Source organism: Eleutherodactylus coqui, chromosome 7 (assembly GCF_035609145.1).
Source record: "Eleutherodactylus coqui strain aEleCoq1 chromosome 7, aEleCoq1.hap1, whole genome shotgun sequence".
Taxonomy (NCBI): Eukaryota; Metazoa; Chordata; class Amphibia; order Anura; family Eleutherodactylidae; genus Eleutherodactylus; species Eleutherodactylus coqui.
In genome coordinates this window covers 53,188,285-53,211,057 of record NC_089843.1, presented here as the reverse complement: position 1 = coordinate 53,211,057, position 22,773 = coordinate 53,188,285, and the positions used below count along the sequence as shown (strand labels likewise).

The window sequence follows — 22,773 nt, the reverse complement described above, 5'->3', positions numbered from 1 at the left end:
GCGTGTTCTTAGGATGAGATAGAAAATGACCCAAAATTTGGTGAGCAAGTTGGCGTCATGTTGACAATACCGATGACTGCATTTTTATATTAAACGGGACTAGAGTAAGTTGATTTGGTGAGTCAAGTCAGAATTTCATTACCGCCCCACCCTTTTTACCCAATCAACAAGGCCCAAGGAGATCAAAAATGGATTTAATGGCCACAGCGGTCGTTTATTACAGAAATAAAGAACACTTTTTAAACCGTAACATTCCTGAGATATTGATGACAATATAAGAAACATATACCCGTAATATTTGCCATAAACTATACAGAGTAAATGAAGCAGCTCACCAGCAGGAGGCACGGACTTGACCAGTATCAATTGTAGAAGATGGCAAGAAAAGGATCCGGCATCCATAAAATCACGGCTTTATTGAGACATATAATAAAATCCCAAACAGGAAGTACATACAATGGAGCGACAAACTGACACGTTTCACGCTATCACAGCAGCTGTGAGGCATAGCATTAGCCATGTTGGGATTTTAATATGTCTCGAAAAAGCCATGATTTTATGGATATTGACTCCTTTCCTGTCTGCCATAAACTATACATTCATCAATTCAGACAAAACGTAAAAGATTGAACGAGAATTGGACAACAGGGTAAGTCCTTGGAGCTACAGACTGGTGATATTTTGCACTATACTGTTTTCCCCTATCCATAACCTGGTTTGGAAACACCAAGACCACCTACAGACGTCATCAATAATCACGATGAACGACCCCAATGGGATAACACCGTAAGGAATCCCAACATCCAGCCAAGGAATATAAACCATCTCCAATAAAGATGAGCGAGCACGCTCGTTTAAGGCTGCTTATCGAGTAAGACTCGTACTCGCCCGAGCAGCATGCAAGAGGGGGCGGGAAAGAGGGGGGGAGAGAGTACACAGTTTCTCGATAAGACTGCTACTTGATTGAGAAGCAGCCTTTAACGAGCGTGCTCGCTCATCTCTAATTAACTTAGTAGAATGCATACCCATAATGCTTCCCCCACACTAACTTTAAACCACCAACTCCAAGAACTACACACTCAGATGATATGACAAGGACAAGACCCCCAAAGAACCATACCAAGCAACTTTAAACTCAGCAACCTAAGGCATCCCACAGAATCCCAAATATCCAATTTGAAAAAACACTCAGTGGAACAAGGACACAGGTGGGAACAACTGTAAAGTTTGAACTGGGTGGGCAGGAGGGGATGACTGTGTTGTCCACAGGGTGAGTAAACACACAGCTGGATTGATCCGGCTTCAGTCCCTAATTCCTACCTGCAGCCTAACCAACATCCTTTCGCTCTCCCCATCCCAAATCAAATTTAGCCCTTCCTAGAATTTTCTCTGTCCTTTTCCCCCAGCCCTGTTATGGAGGCCTCCCATGCACTGTGTAGAGGCGGCCCGGTCCTTTTCTTTTTTACCCATTGATATAAAGACTATAAAGAATGAGGAAATGTAATTGGGGAAGAAAATAGAGAAGTGAAGTCATCCCATGAAGCTCTATGTAGACGCTTATGAAATCGTTCTCCGGAGGATGATATCATGTGAACTACTCTACTTTGGTTTCTGGATGAGGTGATGACAAAGCCTTAGTTATCTACATTTGCTGCCCTGAAGACATTCAGAAGGTTCCATAATATGGTTGATGTGCTTCTACAAAGCTGAAGTATCAAGTGAGTGGCCTGCTTGTCCCAAAAGGTGATGGATATATTGTAAAGCTAATAGTCTGTCCATGTGTAGGTATATACTCTAGAGATATCAAGTGTGATTGTATCACCTTATGGTCCCCATACACCTTTAATCGCTGTTGTTCAGCCAACCACTGTACCTCCCAACTGTCTATACACAAGATCGCTCATCTCGGCTGGGCATACATATGTCTTCAATGGGGAGAGGAGAGTAAGCTGTTGCCAAACACCTCTGGCATTTGCTTGGTGCTTGTGAGAACAAAAGGATCAGTTATGTGAATTTCAATATGCCAGATCCATTGGAGACCCCCTCATACACATTAGATATTTAGCTGGTTCTACCAAAACCAATGCTAAACATGGACACATTTTGGAAAAGTAGGGAAATTGGCATCACAACTAAATGCAGGATAGTGCAAACCATGGTTTTCCCCATAGCCATGTAAGGATGTAAAAGCTGATACTTTTGATTTGTGGTGCTAAAGAAAGCTGCGAGAGTAACAATCAGAGAAGTCCTGAATCCTATAAGAGCTAATATATATCACTGGAGGACAAGATGACCGGGCTCAGACTCACGTATTTTGGCCATGTAATGTGAGCAAAGTGACTAGAAAAATCTATAATGCTTGGACAGTGGCAAAAGAAGACCCGGCCGCCAAAGGACACAATGGCCGATACTGTCAAAGCTGATATTGGCATGGATATCAACCAACTGAAGCAGTGCAAAACCGAAAACATGGCGGGAGGGAGCCTTTAGTGCCGCCGTGGGTCGTGAACAACTAAATGGCTAACAACAACGACCAAAATCAGTGTCTTTGGCCACTTCTTCTCTTAGCTGTACAGGGCCTTAAACTGTTTTCCAGGCCCTATTTAGTTGCATTTTTTAATGGTACCACGTAGTGAACCATATAATGTATTGGAAAACTTTTTAAAAAATGTTAAATGGGGGGGGGGGGGGGGTGATGGAAAAAAAAGGCAGCATTTTACCATTTTTTGAAGGGCTTTGCTATTGTGGTGTTCATGGTGCGGTAAAAATGATATGTTGATTTGATTTTATTCTGTGGGTCATTACTAGAAATGAGTGAGCACCCAAATGCTCGGGTCCACGTTATTTGAGTCGAGCTTTTCGTAAAATTCGAGAGCTCTACTCGAGTAACGAACTCCATTGGCTACAATGGGAGACTCGAGCATTTTTGTATGTGGGACGCCGAGGGCCGAGCTTTTAAAATTTTTTTTCTAGGTTCGTTTCTCTCCCTCTCTCGACAGAAAATTTGCCAATGACGCGCGCTGCGTCGCGGTGGGGAGGGGCCAAAACAGGCACGTCACAGCGGGGAGGATCCAAAAACTGGGGCGGTGTCGAACACGGCTTGATGCTCGTTCGAGTAACGAGCACCATCGAGTACGCTAATGCTCGAACAAGCATCAAGCTCGACAGAGTATGTTCGCTCAACTCTAGGCTTTACCATTATAACTATACTTTGCTTATAAATTTTTTATGTTTAATTACTTTCAAAAATGAAAACCTCTTTAATTAAAAAGAAAAATGCTCTTTGTCATCATACTCAGAGCCCCCCATTTTTTTTCCTATTGATAAGGGGGAGGGGGGGGGGGGGGTTGCGAGGCAAGCTATAGTTTTTTATGTACCATTTTTGCACGCATGCAATTCTATGATCACTCTATTTTTATTGGAAGTCGGGGTGACTGAAATAACACTATTCTGCCATTATGTACTTTTGTTCTTTGACAGCGTTCACTGAGTGAGATAAATAATGTGATAGTTTGGGGGTTTTCATATGCAGTAAATGACCATTATGTTTTTTCATCGTTTCAAGAGTTTTGAGGGGGAAATAGCTAACGTGGCTCAGTGATTAACACTGTTGTCTTGAAGTACTTGGGTCCTGTCTTCAAATCTCATGAAGGACAACATCTGTACGGAGTTTGTACGTTCTTCAAAAGTATACTGGTAGGTATAGAGTCCCAGTGGGGACAGAAAGTATCAAGTGATGTAAAGTGCTGCGTAATATGTATCTGCAATAGGCAGAACATACAAACTCCATGCTTGGGGATGCCAAGGCCATCAGAGCCAGCGGCACCTACTCAAGTAGTAATAGGTGAGCCCTAAAGCCGTCCTCGGCACTTACTGTTTCAGGCCACAGCCATGAGGCAGAGCTCATTGTACATGAGGTTCTGTTTATATCTTAGATCATTTATTTCAAAGGCCGTAATTCCTTAGTAAACTGCAGACTCCCTGAAACGTGGACTGACTTCCCCCTCGTCTGTACATTTTCTGCCTGCATTGTTCTAGCTCCTGTTCTATAAACAGAATCTGGCAGAAAAAGAATAATTATTTCCTCTCTTCTGTCTTTCTCCTCTTTCTCTTTCTAGGTCACAACAACGTTCCTGTTCTTACAGATTCTGGCAAAGTACCCTTAATGAGGATGGATCGCCGTCCGTGTAATGTAATATGATATCAGCTGTAGAAGAGCTTGTGCTGGATGAAATGAAGGCTCAACAAGATCTGGAGCAACTTACTTTAAAGTTTAATAAAATTTATAGTCACCTGCATTACCAGCTTCCACCATTGTCTGGGGGCCAATGTTTTCCATAGACATTAATGCAATAGCGCCCCCACTAATTCAGATAGTTGTCTGACATATTAGAGTGCACTGTGGCAACTACTTTCAATAGTTGGTAGACTGGGATATGTCTTTATCAATAGAAAGGTAAGACATAAGATTTTCAATAAAAAAGTATAGCAGTTTTATCATATAGTATTAGCATACTGACTAAAGGGGGTACTATTATTACTGCGGCCACTAAAGTGGACACTATTATTACTTGGGCCATTAAAGGGACACTATTATTACTGAAACCACTAAAGGGGGCACTGTTATTACTGGGGTAAATAAAGGGGGTGTTATTACTGAGGTCACTAAAGTGGGCACTGTTATGACTGGAACAACTATAATTACTGGGGCCACTAAAGGGGACACTATAATTACTGGGGCCACTAAAAGGGACACTATAATTACTGGGGCCACTAAAGGGGACACTATAATTACTGGGGCCACTAAAGGGGACAGTAATATTACTGGGGTCACAAAAAGGGGGCACTGTTACTGCTAAGGCCATTTAAAGGACCTTATTACTACTGGGGCCATTAGAGGGATTCTATTATTACTGGAGCCGCTAAAGGGGACACTATTAATATTTGGGCCCCTGAGATGGGGCACTATTACTATTGAGACCAGTGAGAGTGGGCACTTACTATAAAGGACATTGAGAAGAGGCACTATTATTACTGGGGCCCCTAGAATAACAGACGTAGAGACATGCCCCTTACCTCACCCCCAATCCAAGCCCCATTTTTACCTTGGCCTGTATTTTCTTGTGACAAAGGTGGCAACCCTATTCATGGATCAATCCAGTGCAAATCTGGAACTGTTGGGAGGTATGGGCACCCTAAGACAGATCCTGAAGAGATCTTATGAAAATGTGTGCAAAAAGCTCTCAATATACTTTCTCTTTCAATTCTCCACTATCTCTGCTTGCTGTCAGTGAATGGGAACATGATCTTTACATTCAGAGGCTGCACAAACTGGGGTACATAGACTGCATGCTAACCAAAGAGGCCATGTGGTTGAGGAGCTTCTTCAGCTACATGGTAAACTATTGATATCTGTGGCCACCATACAGTCCCAAAACAAGTTAAATGAGTTTTCCTAGAATAAAAAAAAAATTCAAGGCAGAGAATCAGAGAATGGGTTGAACAAATAAACAAGCAATACTCATTAGTTAGATGTAAGTTTTGGTCCGGCTTAGGTTCCTTAGGCAGGAAGGGTTTGAAAGTCTCCCGCGCAATATGCAGATTAGCTGAAAAGAGTCAAATCTTGGTTGAAAAGAGTCACAGCGCTACGAATGTTAGATGTAGCCCCGCCTCCCGAGTGATGGCCACTCAATCAAAGCCTATGGAAAGAGCCGAGTGCTTACGGCAGCGCTGTCTCCATAGCTCTCCTAGAAGTAAATGAAAGCTATGGAAATAGCGTTGCACTAATCGCTTGACTCTTTCCGACAGGGGGTCGGAACAGAACTTCTGGGTTTTCCCATCTCAGCCACGAAAAGCCCTTTAAATACTAGGTGGGATTGAAAAAAATGTGATTCTAGCGCAATCAAGGGGCGTTTGAAAAACAGATTGGATGTTATCCAGTCTGTGTGGCAGCGTGATAATGGTCGTCAGTAGAACCCAACACACGGTACATTAATGGCAGAGTCCCTTTAATGTTTCTAAGCTGGCTTCTCTCTTTTGTATTCCTGAAGCAGTCTGCACTCCATGCTGATATATTGTATCTGAACTGATACATTGCAGCAAACCATCAGGAGAGGAGAGAAATTTGGAGTTCCAATGTCTTTAGCTCGCGAAGGAAAGAAGAGGATTGTGTGAAGTGGAAACAACTGGATACAATGGCGATATAATTAGCTGTGTGAGGGTTTTAAGCCTTTGAACATAACCAAGTGGATTCTCATTTATTGACAGCAAGCAGAGATCAGGAAAAGATAGAAGAATTACAGCACAAAGGAGGAAATTTACTAAGGCTGGAATTCCCAACGCTGGTCTTAATTTCTTATTATCTTAATTTCATGCCTGTTCATATATTAGTCGTATATGAGCTCTTCCAGAGAAATCTATGCCAGCTAGGAACTGGTGTAGATTTCTGGTATAATTTACCCCAGTTTCTGGCAAAATTATACATTCTGTAAAAGTGTCGTTCTGGGGCGGCCACACCCACTCCCAACAAACACCACCCACTTTTTATGAAAGTGGGGAGAGATACATGGAAAAGTCCTCAAATTTTTGTGCATGTAGGAGTTGTGGTGATTAGATGAACGATCTTGTCAACGGAGGCCCTAGAAGTGGTTCCTCCATTGACCTGTAAGTAGGCTCCTGGAGGCCCCTTGTGTGTAGTCTAGAGCTTGTTGACTTCTTCTGCTCGTGTAGAGCTTGTTGACCACTAGACGCCTCTACAACGCAGAGAAGAGAGGTCACCCCGTTACCAGAGTCTGAGAGGGGCGCATTATTGGGATGTGAGAAGCTGGATGGTCATATCCATGAATTGTTCCCCACCAGGCCATTCTGACCAGACTGTTAGGAGGTGCCGGGATCAGTTTTCCACAATAAGCGATCCTTTTGCTCTGATATTGTAATTACTCATATCCATGTTACAATCACACAGAGAAAGTGTCAGTCCACTCCGACAGCTAGGGGAGGGATTTTTTTTGACAATAAGTGTATATTACAAAGTTGCAAAACTTTTCATTATACAATGATTACACTTTAATTACCTAAAACAGACAGTGTATGTGGGTTGTTTGTGACTGCAGGTTATCTGAGTCCACGGAGCTATAGCTATGAGCGATGAAACGAGTCCTCATAGCATGTTTATATGTTTATTATGGCGACATCCGTCTTCGGGCCGAGATACAGATCTTAGAGAACACTCAGGATTCCTGCTCTCTAGAATGACTCACAGTCTTCTTGGGAGTCTGCAGTACTGATACAATGTTCAGCCATGTGAGAAATAAGCTAATCCTCTTTTGATGAATTTCATATTCCTCCCTTCACCTTAAAGGGATACTAAATCTACATCTACTTAAAAAAGTGAGGTACATTGGTGCCTGTTGCTAGCCATTTCTTACAGAAAGTTCAAAAACACCCCTGCCCCCGTGATCACTGATATCTCCCCAGAGACATTTACATACCTAACATATACCGTGCTTCCCCAAAAATAAGACAGTGTCTTATATTAATTTTCAAAAAGGTTTAACTTTTTTACATGTATAGCTGCCTGGACACTATTTAAATTGACTTTTTAAATTAACTGTTAGCAGGGCTTAATTTTGGAGTAAGGCTTATATTTCAAGCATCCTCAAAAAGCCTGAAAAATCATTTTGCATCCTCAAAAATTCTGGAAAATCATGCTATGTCTTATTTTCAGGGTATGTCTTATTTTCAGGGAAACAGGGTACCTAATATGAATGGCAAACTTAAAGAGGTATTCCAGGCAGAAATACTATTGATGACCTATCCTCGGGATAGGTCACCAGTAGTATATTTGCCTGGAAAACCACTTAAGCGTATGTTCAAACGTAGCGGAAAATTCTGAGGCAAAATTCTTATTATTCTGCAAAAGACACATTGGTGCAGATTTTGACTCAAAATCAGTTGCTCTTCACAGCTGATTTCAGAAAACAGAACTCTCCCTATCACCTCTGCAGTCTTCACTGTGCTTCCCTCCTCAGGCAACCAGTGGCCTCTAGTGAGTGCAGCGCCGCTGGTCAGGTGATGCAGAAGTGGCCAGCGGCGCTGTCCTCACTAGTGGCCACCAGGTGCCCAATGAAGGAAGCACCGAGAGTGTGAAGACTTCATAAGTTAGGGGGAGCGTGGTATCTTCTGAAACCAGCTTTCTGCATGCATCCCAAGGGTGCTTCTACCTGCCCTCTTGTAGTAGTATATCAGTAAGTATATGGCCCTTTCTGTGATTTTCTTTGGTCTATTTATATTTTCCTTTTCTGTCATATTGTTTAATGGTAGTGTAGGGATTCTCAAGGACCCTTGACGCGGGTTGTGAGCTTGTGTATTTTGGCCAAAATATTTACCAATACCTTGTATTTATTGGTATTTATCAGTAACATGCGGTGTGCCTTTGAACACTGGGGGAGCCCAGGGTGCCTGCTGCTTTGAAATATGGCGTCATTGATAGGTTGTAAGCCTGCATGGTGCACTACATATACCATGCTCTCTGACACCCAATAGCAGAACCAAATTAAGTACATAGAACCAATAATCAATTTAATAACATAAATAAAACACTTACCAAGCTCAGTACATAAATACCGTACCAGAACCAAGCTTAGTATATAGATATGAGGCTGTAGTTCATGACCTAAATACAGCACCAGAACCAAGCTCATAACATGAATACAGCACAAAAACAAACTCATAAATATAGCACCAGAACCACGCTCAGTACATACATGCAGCACCAGAAGTGCATTTTTTAAAGCCTTTACATAATAATGTACACCGTTGTGTCCCTTAAAAGTGCCCCCTTAATAGAAATAGTGCCCCTATAATAGTAGTAGTGCACCCAAGGGTCCCCTTAATAGTAATTATGCCCCCTTTTGCCCCCTAATATTAGTAGTGGCCCTAACTGCCCACTTAGTAGTAACTGTGCCCCCTGAATACTAATTGTGAGCATTCCCAACCGTGCCATATACAAAAGAAGCAAAGTAAATATCACCATATTAACCTGTCCATGGCAATTGTAGAGTTCTCCTCTGGCGCAGCGCAGGCGACGTTATGGAATGGTGTCATTGCATCACTTGCGTCAGGACCATGAAGGTGCTGTAGGTGGCATGGTCACTTGGCATCCTGAGTTCCACTGTGGTCATCATCCTCTGCTGGTGTTCTCAGTTGCTCTGAGAGGAAAGCAGCTGGCAGCACAAGTCAGTGTGCCATGCTGAGAAAGTGACCGCAGCAAAAATCAGGACTCCGAATGTCCCAAAACATCTGCTTGGTTCCCTAGGGGCATCTGCCTCCCTGCCCCCCGGTCCAGCTCGCCCCTGCAGGGAATCCTGCAATCCAAGGCCAACTCTGTCAAGAACTGTTTACTTACCATACTTCATCCACAACAGGAACATAAGTGTGTGGGAATATTTCCAACAACTGGAGTTTTTTTGAGGATGTTTACAGGATGCAAACCTTAAAGTATTTCATGTTGTTTATTTGCTTACAAAGAAACTTCACAAATTCCATATGAATGCCGTAATTCAGGAAAACATTGAAAAAATAACCAAAAACCTCATTGGTCCAGTAGAGTAGACAGAGATATTTGTACTTCCACAATTGGAGAAGAATTTATTTCATAATTAGAGTAAAGGTTACTTGGTGGCCTTCTATACGTGCAAATCCATTCTTTATTCCCTGGAATGCACACTCCATTAAATGGGTATGAATACTATTGCAATTTTTTTTCTTGCTCTATTGCATCTAAAATAAGCAAAAATGAAACAACTAGTTTTAACAGAAACCATCCTACCAGTTTGTGTCCACAGCTCCTATGCAGATCTATGTGTCTCCATGGTAACAGACTCTAAACAAATCCTGTGACCTAATCCTACAGTCAGGTGTTAATAATTGGTGTTGCTTATATTTTTCTTTACATCACAAAACATTTGTATTTGTTACTTGTCAGGAGTTGAAAGTTGACTAAAGAAAGCAATAACAGAATCACAATTAATACAATATTAAATAAAAGTCATAAAAACAGTAAAGAAATGGAAAACAAACAAACATAATCCTTAGCACGAAACCTGTAAGGCTGGATTCACACGGAAGTATATCGGCTTGGTTTTCACGCCGAGCCGATATACATCGTCCTCCTCTGCAGGGGGGGGGGGGGGAGAATGGAAGAGCCAGGAGCAGGAACTGAGCTCCCGCCCCCTCTCTGCCTCCTCTCCCCCCCTCTCCGCCCCTCTGTACTATTTGCAATGAAAGGAGGCGGGGCGGGGCTAAGTTGCTCAAATTAGCCCCACCCCGTCCCGCTTCTCCCCATTGCAAATAGTGCAGAGGGGTGGAGAAGACGCAGAGAGGGGGCGGGAGCTCAGAGCACTGCTCCTGACTCTTCCAGCCCCCCCCTGCAGATGAGGACGACGTATTTCGGCTCAGCGTGAAAACCGAGCAGATATACGTTCATGTGAATCCAGCCTAAGGTTGGTTTCAATATGTTTAGCCCTTCAGTTGTTTTTAACCTCTGGTGTTGTAAGATAAATAGTGGAAGGAAACGGATGCCAGAAGTGATCCCATAGCATTCTGTGGGACAGTTCAAGGCATCCGACGCACCAGCTTTCATTCCCGATGCCTCTCTGCGTCGGACAGAAAAATGTAGAATGCAGCTTTTTTCTATCTGCCTATTGACATTGGACCGGTGTAAAAAGTGCACCAAAATGTAATAACTTCTGGTTGGTTCAGGCATTAAAACACTGGCTTAACACAACTGATGTATGGCGACCCAGTCTAACCGTGTAACAACCTATATAATAAACCGATGATCGATAAACAACCTAAAAAATAATTTCATTCTATTAATTAAAAAAATAAACAGCCAATTATCGAGCTGGCTGGTAATTTTAATGGGAGGCCCATGCCAATAAAAACCCTGCAGTGAAAAGAAAGAACAGATACTCTACAGTTTAGCTGCTACAATATAAGTAATGTGTGTTTAGGATAGTGCAGAGAGGAACTACTATATATGCTGATATAGAGCAAACTCACCTCTATGTTCAGCCACACCCAAAACCACTCCCGGTATTTTTTGGCAAGAAAGGTGGTAATCTTAAGCCCATATGAAATAGACTCTAGTGACAAATATTTGACACCAAGGTCAACTCCAAGTAGCGTTGTCTTCTGTTGCACATTTGGTGGCCCTGTTATAATGTAAGAGGGAATCATGGCTCCACTCTCCCCCTTACAGAATGCAGAGGCCCTTCCCACTCCGACCATGTGACTCGCCCAAGAAAGACGCGCATCACCACCTGGAAACTAATAGGGAAGAATACAGCACTAAGCCCCACCCACAGACGGAACATTCTTGGTGCTACTAGCGCCATGGAAATGTAGTTTTAGCTGCGCTATGAGTTAGAAAGGGTGCAGGTGCTGTAAAAAGTGAGCAGAGGTGCTATTAAGGGCTGCAGGAGTGCTGGGACTGTAACATTGTAAGTCAGTACAGAGTGACAAGAGATTGGCATGATGTGGCCTGGGACCTGGAGGATGCTGGGGGCCACTGAGTTTGTGAGTGAGCTGCTGCTCGAGTTGCGACAGTCTGCAAGAGTCCGTGGTTGAACGCTGGGTCTCCGACTACAGGAGGACACCTGGACAACCATCGGGATTTCTGCGGATCGCGATTAAAGAATGTTCCCATCTCTGGTACAGCCTAAGGCAGTCTCAGCTAGTGTTGCATGCCATGTACGTAAGTCAGGCCGGCCTCATCAAAAGCTGATCAGTGTGCACACTAGTAAGGACTTGCTAGTTAGTCAGCAGGTCTGCTTGCAGGGTAATAGGGATCGGACATCATTCATTTGAACAGTAGAGGTTTAATGGAGGTTCGAACTGTTGGTAGCAGATGATTATTGGGACAGTAATTGGAATCAAGCCTGTGCTCTTGTAGACAGTATTAGTGGAGGTTCTGGAATTTGCAAGCCACAGAAGGGTATTGCGTATTAATAATCTGTATGGATTAAGAGCCTGTGTTAAAGTGCCAGTTGCCTTCTTCATACTGTATGTTGCCAGTGCTACGATTCTTCCATGCGAAGTATGAAGTATTGCTACTTTCTTATTGCGTATATAGCAATATTTCCAAGCCTTAGCTAGTCGTAGTTAGTATTGCATAACAGTACTGTGAAAGTTGCGCTGTTCTCTTGACATTATACTACTGTTCTTTTACAGTAACTGTTCCAAAATAAAAGTTGTATATTTTTGTAACCCTGTCTATTGCATCACACCCTGAAACCTGCGCCGTGATCCATCATCCAGGACAGTAGTAAACGCCCATTATTGTTTTAAAACTGGGGCCTACCAGAAGATCCTCTGGTGCTCTGGTGGGCCAGTCTGATCATGTCTAGGAGGCCCCAGGAACTACTGTAGATTAAAATGAACCACAAACCACAAACTATTATCAGCTAGTATTACTTAATAATGTAGATATACAGTATACCTTGTGGCTTAGGAATAACCACACCTGTATAAATTGTTAGGTGTTATCTTTTGAGTGAGGTTGAACACTGCCAAGATGCTCATGGCAAGGCGATGTGAATTATCGGAGTTCGAATGAGGCATGATGGAGGGTGACAGACGGATGGGACATTCCACTTCCGAAGTTGTGCAGGCATTTAACATTCCTCAAACCACAGTGTCATGTATGTACCGGGAATACGTCATTGAAGGCATTACCACCCACAATGGATGGAGCAGTGGCTACCCATGGTTGCTTCAGGATCGGAACTGGTGGCATATAGCTAGAATTGTCCATATGAACAGACAAGTGACTCTAGCAGAAATCACATCGACATTCAGTGCAGGAGGCCCCCCCACACACTTATATCCTGCAGTTCAGTACAGAGTTCTTTAGCTTCCATGGGATATGGGAGCAGAAGACCAACCAGAAAGCCTCTGTTACCATCATGACAAGGGACACAGCGCCTCGCCTGAGCTCAGGAGATTGCTAACTGGGCCCTAGAGGACTGGCTACATGTGGTGTGATTTAATGAGTCACAGAACCAATAGTTTTGGGTTAATAGTAGAGTTTGTGTATTGCACAGACCCCATGGAGCCATGGACCCCAGTTGACAACAAGGCACTGTGCAGGCTGATGTTAGTTCCTTACTGGTGTGTAGTGTGTTCTCGTGGCATGGGTCAGTTTCACTGGTCCACCTAAACCCATCATTGACCAGCCTGCTATGTTTCACTGCTTGGTGCCTATGTGTACCCCCACAATGATGGGATATTCCAGCAGGATAATGAACTGCGCCATAGGGCCCAAGTTGCCTAAAATAGGTTTGGAGAGCATTCTAGAGAGTTCCTACGAATTACATGTCCTGCCCGACATTCGCCCGACATAAGCTCAATAAATGATTTATGGGATGTGGTGGAGATGATGCCACACTGAGTTGCTACACTTTCCCGGGCCAAAGGGGGCCCTACACGATATTAGTTCCTATGCCATGACTTTTGGCATGTCAGTGTGTATTCAGGTAGTATTATTTTATATATGGAGCTTTTATTAGAAAAACAGTCTTGAGGGGCCCCATTTTCTATAGAGCATTGCTCATTTTTGCTTTGTAGTACTAACTGGTGAGTATTTACTGTTGGTTTGCTGCGGATGACCTCCCGAGCCCTTTTAGGTGTACTTTGATGCAATTGCCATTAATGATGGGGTTCAGGAAGGGGAATAAATCAAGAACATATGGTCTCAAAAGGTTCTGCTAACAGACTGTATATAATAACGTCAAAGACATATCGAGCACTACAAACAGTAAACATACTAATGTTCCAGATATACTGCACCTATATATACAATATACTGTATACTGTATGTAAAGCACCATGTGGCCTTAATCATGGCCAATTCTAATTTATGTGCAAAATAGGAAATCGGGGCTTTTTTGCTTGCATTAATTCCTTTACATCTCATGGCAACACGTTGTCAGTCAGGACAAGCTCACAATAGGCACAACTCATTGTTCTTCGGCTATATTTTAAGCCACAGTGACATAATCTGGCGTGACCGTGTTGAGCAGACAACTTAGAGCTGGGAAAAGAAGGGAAGATTTTCCTTCTGGTTGACGGGACTTTGTCCGAGGCAAGAGAATTGCAAGAATATTCCACTGTCACTCCTTTGTGTGAACTGGAGAGAACCTAACATCTGTTTTTCGGTGATCCATCGGGTGAATAATTAAACTGTTGGTTTTAATTATTATATCACCGTGGGGAGCTAAACTCACATCTCACATTCCTATGGTTTTCAGAACACATGCAAAATGAAATCTTTCAACATTAATTATTCCATGGAGTTTGTAAGAAAAAAAGTGACATGGTCTCTTTTGTAGGGCCATTCGAGATGGTCATGTGTTATGTTCAATGGAAAATGGTGGGAGACCAGAGAATACTCCAACTACTCTATTCTCTACTTTTCCTTTGGTCGAAGAGAGATGCTTAAAGTTGTTGTCCACATCAGATAACTTCTCTTTGGTAGATGGGTCCGCCAAAAATAATTTGATCACAGCAATCAGCTCTAATCTGTGAGGGAATCTGGAAGCAAGTGGTAGCATCGAATTCTCCCCAGCGTCACTACAGAGGGAATGAAATAAAACACATTTCCTACAAGACATGTGGGGAAGGTGATCGCGGTGGTGGTGGTGGTGGGTAGTTTAGTTTGAAAGTTATCAGTTTTGTTATTGATATTATAACATGGTATTATAATAATCATTAGAAGTTGAGGGAGGAGGGACAAGGGGAACCCCCCAAAAATGGAGGGTATATGCGTGAGCTAGACTTTGCTCAACACACAGAAAATGCTAAGAAGAAAGCTTATGTTGACAGCTAAAGGCGGAGACGCTACTGCAATAGACAGGTGTGTTATGTGATCAAAATGTTGTGTAATCTTTACGACCCGCGCATGTATGTTTTTCCTTAAAATGCTAATAAAAGAGTTTTAAAAAAAAAAACAAAAAAAAAAAACATGCTTCCTAATGAAAGCTTTTCCTACATGGGCTTAAATATGATATCCTTAATGGAAGAATACACACACAATGTGGATAACACAATATATCTACTGTATATTCCGGCATATAAGACGACCTTTTAACCCCCAAAAATCTGCTTTGCAGTCGGGGGTCATCTTATACGCCGGATTTACAAAAAAAAAAGTGTCAAAAAAAAGCAGTACTCACCTCCCCCGGCGTTCTGCGTCAGCCAATCAATGCTGAATGGCTGTGATTGGCTGATGGCGCGTGAGTTAGCCAATGACAGCATTAGCTTTCTGGAGGCGGGGATTTTAAGCCCCGCATCCAGTAAGCAATGTTCTGTCGGGGACGAGGAGGGAGCGACAGCCTGCAGCAGCGGTGCAGAACGCCGGGGGAGGTAAGTACTTTTTTTTTTTTTTTTTACACCATATTCAAGGCGTATAAGGCGACAGTTGGGGGGTCGTCTTATAATCCCGTCGCCTTATACACCGGAATATACGGTATTAAAAACAAACCAAATAGTGGAGAAGAGGGAAATCTGACCTTATCTTGATGACCCTAGAATGTCAGGAACCTAGGTGAACCTGACTTTCCCAAGTTGGAAACAGAATGTGGCAAAGGTTAGATTACCCACAGATTAACAAGAATAAGATACAACCGCACCCCAGATAAAGTATCTAGTTAAATTTACGGGTCAGTAAAAAGAAACTGAACCAGACACTGCTTCGGGGCTCAGTCACACGGGCGTTTTGTCGCACTAATTATTGTGCACATATCTGATGTGTTTAAAAATCACATGACCAAAGCGGGCGTCACGGCGAAAAATCTGCATCTAGCAGCGTTTATCCTCGCTGATAAAACGCCCGTCTGACCTGAGTATATGCGCAGTGCACATCAAAATGCGCATGAATCTTTGAGCGGCCGTAACTTTTTCGTCGTGCTCCATGACGGGAGTACAGTGCGGCGTGGTCAAAAAATAAAAATCGCAGGCATCTTCAAAACATGCGTTTTTGTGCAACATTGAAACGCTGAACACAGATAACAGCGTTTTGCGAATGGTTGTGTCATATAATTTTTGCCGCATGCGTTTGGCGCATGTAAAATTTGCACGTGACGGCTGTCATTGAAAAGCATTGGATCTATATAGATGCGGATCGCAAACGCAACTGACAGACGCGCGTACAAACGCCCATGTGACACAGCTTCGAGCCAGTCAGGAGTCTGACAAAAGTTCGACAGGAGTCAGGCAGGAGACTGATAGAAGCTAGACAGGAATTGACAGATTTTTCAATAGAGAAATTAGAAAGCAAGTCAGACCAGACCAACTAAGGTAAGAGTATAACTGGCACCCTATGAGAGGAGGAGCTAGAATAAATATATGCAGGCTAATAGAGATTGGCTGGCTGGGTTGTAACAAATCCCAGCCAACCAATCTGAACAACAGGACATGGGTCACTGTCGGTGCCAGTGCTGAAATGACAGTATGTACTGGTGTGATGACATCACAGACTGGGGTTGACCTGGTGATGTCACCCTGGATTGATCCTCAATCTGCAGCTGGCACTGTGACAGAAATCATGTAATACACAGACATACTGGGTCCTCCAGGGCAGGAGACGCTATTTGTAATTACTCTCTGCTCTGGCCAATAAATGAGGATCCTTAATAGATCCAGAGCAGTAGGAAATATTTGTCAGGGAGATTTCAGAGTGATTTCTAAGTGCAGAGTGATTATGCATGACCAACCACCATTCCATTACAGATTTGGGCTGCAATTGCATGTTCTTGACTCTGGTGGAAGCTCTATTCATCTGATTTTACAGGGGGTTACCATGTTGACTTTTATGGCCACAGGATTTGTCCATAATAGTCTGATAGGTACAGGTTTCACCTCTGGGACCCACACCTATCTTGAGTTGGTCTCCACTGCCAATATTCTGGCTGTATGCAGTGGCCAGAAATGGTTGGGAATTACGTGTTATACTATGCTGTTTCCATAACTTCACTACTATGTTTCATTCACTGTTTCCGTTCTCGCCGCTGCCTCATAGACAGCGGTGTTCCTATTGCCGAGTTAAAAAAAAACTGCTACCACTGCATTTTAAGAGTAGTGCCTGGGATAAATATTTGCCAAAATGGGCCTCAAAACATAAGGGCAGTCTTGGCGAATAGAGGACTGTTGACATCTGTTGGCAACTATACATGCCTCCTAGTGGGATAAAAAAAAGCTAAAAGAAAAATAAAAACAAATACATTTTTTGAAGAGAAGAGTCATGTGAAACATAACCATCAGGTTAATTAACATATCATTTTATCTACACCATGGTATTAAAAAATCCCATAGAATTTTAGTTTTTTCACTTCATCTCCCTCAATTAATAAATATGAATCTCTAACTTATATGTTCCCCAAAATCCGACTATTGTAAAAAAAAAAAACACTTTGTCCCAACAAAAGAGATTTCGTACAACTATATGGGTAAAAGTTTACAGCTCTAAGAATATGGGAACATCCCCAAACATTTTTGTGCCAGTTTTTGATGTAAAAAAAAGTTGCATATTCTGTGCAAGTGGGATTGTCGCAAAAATGTTTGACTTTATGCCGTCTGTGCCACTTTCCACCACATTAAAAAAAGGGGGGTGTGGCTTGTCAGAGGGGGTGTATCCTCCCCAGACTGACACATTTATATACAATTTATTATAAATTATACCAGGACATATACTAGGCCAGCATTGGTGTACATGTCTGCTTAATTGCACAGAGGAGCTCAGAAGCACCTAATACATAAAGTGCTGTGCGCCGTTTTATGTTTTAGGCACATTATGCGCTGGTGGAAATATTATTAAGCCCCGTAATTGAAATGCCAGTTTTAATAATTTTTCCCCATGGTTTTTAAATAAGCTAGTACTTAAATGGTCACCATGATCTAAACAGACTTGTGCTTAACAAGTCCAGTAACAGGTAGTGTGGAGGGGGTATCTAATAGTGCTTATAAACGTTTATGGAGAGGAGAGGGAGTGATTGACGTGCTAGCTGCGGAAGAGGGTGAAAGAAGCCAAATGATTCATATATAGATGTAGCTGCAGCTATTAGTAAGTGTTTTACTGTCTCACAGCTACTGGAATCACATGTACACTGCTCAGTACAGCTGTATAATGTCTTCCATAATGCTGTTACTTTTGAGAGTGTGTTACAGAGGGATAGGGAAAAAAACTATATTGCTCCCCCATGTGTGCAGTATATGTGAGATGTCATAGCAGCTGGTGCAGCGTCCTGTAGGGTGACCCTGGACACATGATATACATTGAGGAGCTGGGAGGGTAAAGTGTTGGCTTGTCATGGTGGCACTTACCAGGCTCCCGCGTAGCTAAGGCCAGGGCAGCGCTGGGCCTTTTCCGGACACCCTTGGCATGGGGATGCCCAATAAACAGGGTAACAGGTGTAGAGGGATATGTCAAGTGTGACGCCACCGTTCCAATACCCCCGGCATGGCCATTGGCGGGGTAAATAAATGAGCCACAGACAGTTTAAAGGGGTTGTCCCGCGGCAGCAAGTGGGTCTATACACTTCTGTATGGCCATATTAATGCACTTTGTAATGTACATTGTGCATTAATTATGAGCCATACAGAAGTTATCAAAAGTTTTATACTTACCTGCTCCGTTGCTGGCGTCCTCGTCTCCATGGTGCCGACTAATTTTCGGCCTCCGATGGCCAAATTAGCCGCGCTTGCGCAGTCCGGGTCTTCTGCTGTCTTCAATGGGGCCGCTCGTGCAGAATGCCGGCTCCGTGTAGCTCCGCCCCGTCACGTGCCGATTCCAGCCAATCAGGAGGCTGGAATCGGCAATGGACCGCACAGAAGAGCTGTGGTCCACGGAGGGAGTAGACCCCGGCGGCCATCTTCAGCAGGTGAGTATGAAGACGCCGGACCGCCGGGATTCAGGTAAGCACTCTCCGGTTTGTTTTTTTAACCCCTGCATCGGAGTTGTCTCGCGCCGAACGGGGGGGGGGGGGGGGGGTTAAAAAAAAAAAAAACCCAGTTTCGGCACGGGACAACCCCTTTAAGTACCTCAAGATCTCGGGAACAGTCAGGGCCTAGGAACAACTTTACTGTAAGCTTCACTTAGGCAATACAAGGCATAAATTCAAATGATACACTAGTGCAGGTAAGACAGAGAATTTAAGGTTAGGGAGTAGAGATGAGCGAACCTACTCGTCCGAGCTTGATACTCGTTCGAGTATTAGCGTGTTCGAGATGCTCGTTACTCGTAACGAGTACCACGCGATGTTCGAGTTACTTTCACTTTCATCTCTGAGACGTTAGCGCGCTTTTCTGGCCAATTGAAAGACAGGGAAGGCATTACAACTTCCCCCTGCGACGTTCAAGCCCTATACCACCCCCCTGCAGTGAGTGGCTGGGGAGATCAGGTGTCACCCGAGTATAAAAATCGGCCCCTCCCGCGGCTCGCCTCAGATGCGTTGTGAGATAGCTGAGGGACAGTGCTATAGTGTTGGAGCTGCTATAGGGAGAGTGTTAGGAGTTAGTGTAGGCTTCAAGAACCCCAACTGTCCTTCTTAGGGCCACATCTAACCGTGTGCAGTACTGTGGAGGCTGCTTTTAGCAGTGTTGCACATTTTTTTTTTTTTGGTATATCGGCCGTGCAGAGCATTGCGCCCTGCAGTAATACTCCAGGGATAGAAGTGTGTAGGCAGGGCCAGAAGACATATATTATAGATTGAATATACGCAGTGGTCCTTTAGAAAAAAATATTTGAAAAAAAACTATTTGGCCTGCCTGTCACTCTGCTCAGTGTTCTGGGTCTGTGTCTGCTGCGGGTTGTAGTTCTCCTAATAAATACGCAGCCAGCTAAGTGCTACAGCAGGCTTGCGCAAAATTATTTCCTGGCGTTCCGTAAGCGAAGTCAGCCTCCAACCACAGGCCAATAAGCGGCACATTAAATTACAGTGTTGTGTTTCTGCATTCCTGGTAATACAGCATGCTGAGGGGTAGGGGTAGGCCTAGAGGACGTGGGCGCGGCCGAGGACGCGGAGGCCCTAGTCCGGGTGTGGGCACAGGCCGAGCTCCTGATCCAGGTGTATCGCAGCCGACTGCTGCGGGATTAGGAGAGAGGCATGTTTCTGGCGTCCCCACATTCATAGCACATTTAATGGGTCCACGCGGTAGACCCTTATTAGAAAATGAGCAGTGTGAGCAGGTCCTGTCGTGGATGGCAGAAAGTGCTTCCAGCAACCTATCGTCCACCCAGAGTTCTGCGCCGTCCACTGCTGCAACTCAGAATCCTCTGGCTGCTGCTCCTCCTTCCTCCCAGCCTCCTCACTCCATGAAAATTAGACATTCTGAGGAGCGGGCAGACTCCCAGGAACTGTTCTCGGGCCCCTGCTCAGATTGGGCAGCAGTGGTTCCTCTCCCACCAGAGGAGTTTATTGTCACTGATGCCCAACCATTGCAAAGTTCCCGGGGTCCGGGGGATGAGGCTGGGGACTTCCGGCAACTGTCTCAAGAACTTTCAGTGGGTGAGGAGGCCGATGACGATGAGACACAGTTGTCTATCAGTGAGGTAGTAGTAAGGGCATTAAGTCCGAGGGAGGTGCGCACCGAGGATTCAGAGGAAGAGCAGCAGGACAATGAGGTGACTGACCCCACCTGGTTTGCTACGCCTACTGAGGACAGGTCTTCAGAGGGGGAGGCAAGGGCAGCAGCAGGGAAGGTTGCAAGAGGCAGTGCGGTGGCCAGGGGTAGAGGCAGGGCCAGACCGAATAATCCACCAACTGTTTCCCAAAGCGCCCCCTCGTGCCATGCCACCCTGCAGAGGCCGAGGTGCTCAAAGGTCTGGCAGTTTTTCACTGAGAGTGCAGACGACCGACGAACAGTGGTGTGCAACCTTTGTCGCGCCAAGATCAGCCGGGGAGCCACCACCACCAGCCTCACAACCACCAGCATGCGCAGACATATGATGGCCAAGCACCCCACAAGGTGGGACGAAGGCCGTTCACCGCCTCCGGTTTGCACCGCTGCCTCTCCCCCTGTGCCCCAACCTGCCACTGAGATCCAACCCCGCTCTGATGACACAGGCACTACCGTCTCCTGGCCTGCACCCACACCCTCACCTCCGCTGTCCTCGGCCCCATCCACCAATGTCTCTCAGCGCACCGTCCAGCCGTCGCTAGCGCAAGTGTTTGAGCGCAAGCGCAAGTACGCCGCCACGCACCCGCATGCTCAAGCGTTAAACGTGCACATAGCCAAATTTATCAGCCTGGAGATGCTGCCGTATAGGGTTGTGGAAACGGAGGCTTTCAAAAGTATGATGGCGGCGGCGGCCCCGCGCTACTCAGTTCCCAGTCGCCACTACTTTTCCCGATGTGCCGTCCCAGCCCTGCATGACCACGTCTCCCGCAACATTGTACGCGCCCTCACCAACGCGGTTACTGCCAAGGTCCACTTAACAACGGACACGTGGACAAGCACAGGCGGGCAGGGCCACTATATCTCCCTGACGGCACATTGGGTGAATTTAGTGGAGGCTGGGACAGAGTCAGAGCCTGGGACCGCTCACGTCCTACCCACCCCCAGAATTGCGGGCCACAGCTCGGTGGTGGTATCTGCGGCGGTGTATGCTTCCTCCACTAAACCACCCTCCTCCTCCTCCTCCTCCGCAACCTCTGTCTCGCAATCAAGATGTGTCAGCAGCAGCACGTTGCCAGCAGTCGGTGTCGCGCGGCGTGGCAGCACAGCGGTGGGCAAGCGTCAGCAGGCCGTGCTGAAACTACTCAGCTTAGGAGATAAGAGGCACACGGCCCACGAACTGCTGCAGGGTCTGACAGAGCAGACCGACCGCTGGCTTGCGCTGCTGAGCCTACAACCGGGCATGGTCGTGTGTGACAACGGGCGTAACCTGGTGGCGGCTCTGCAGCTCGGCAGCCTCACGCACGTGCAATGCCTGGCCCACGTCTTTAATTTGGTGGTTCAGCGCTTTCTGAAAAGCTACCCTCGCTTGTCAGACCTGCTCGGAAAGGTGCGCCGGCTCTGCGCACATTTCCGCAAGTCCCACACGGACGCTGCCACCCTGCGCACCCTGCAACATCGGTTTAATCTGCCAGTGCACTGACTGCTGTGCGACGTGCCCACACGGTGGAACTCTACGCTCCACATGTTGGCCAGGCTCTATGAGCAGCGTAGAGCTATAGTGGAATACCAACTCCAACATGGGCGGCGCTGTGGGAGTCAGCCTCCTCAATTATTTTCAGAAGAGTGGGCCTGGTTGGCAGACAACTGCCAGGTCCTTGGAAACTTTGAGGAGTCTACCCAGGTGGTGAGTGGCGATGCTGCAATCATTAGCGTCACCATTCCTCTGCTATGCCTCTTGAGAAGTTCCCTGCAAAGCATAAAGGCAGACGCTTTTCACTCGGAAACAGAGCCGGGGGAAGACAGTATGTCGCTGGATAGTCAGAGCACCCTCCTGTCTATATCTCAGCGCGGTGAGGAGGAGGAGGAGGAGGAAGATGAGGAGGAGGGGGAAGACACAGCTTGGCCCACTGGTGAGGGTAGACATGCTGCTGGCCTGTCATCCTTTCAGCGTGTATGGCCTGAGGAGGAGGAGGAGGAGGAGGAGGAGGATCCTGAAAGTGATCTTCCTAGTGAGGATAGCCATGTGTTGCGTACAGGTACCCTGGCACACATGGCTGACTTCATGTTAGGATGCCTTTCTCGTGACCCTTGCGTTAC

The 22,773-nt window shown here is 45.2% G+C and overlaps 1 long non-coding RNA gene across 1 annotated transcript in view; it reads left to right on the top strand.

The window, feature by feature from the left end:
• The window catches only part of LOC136573321 (uncharacterized), a 52,497-nt gene extending 48,186 nt beyond the window's left edge, over positions 1-4,311 (top strand). The window contains exon 2 of the long non-coding RNA XR_010785869.1: positions 4,119-4,311. This is a non-coding gene — a long non-coding RNA (uncharacterized lncRNA). The remainder of the gene's footprint in view (positions 1-4,118) is intronic.
• Positions 4,312-22,773: the final 18,462 nt, after the last annotated feature.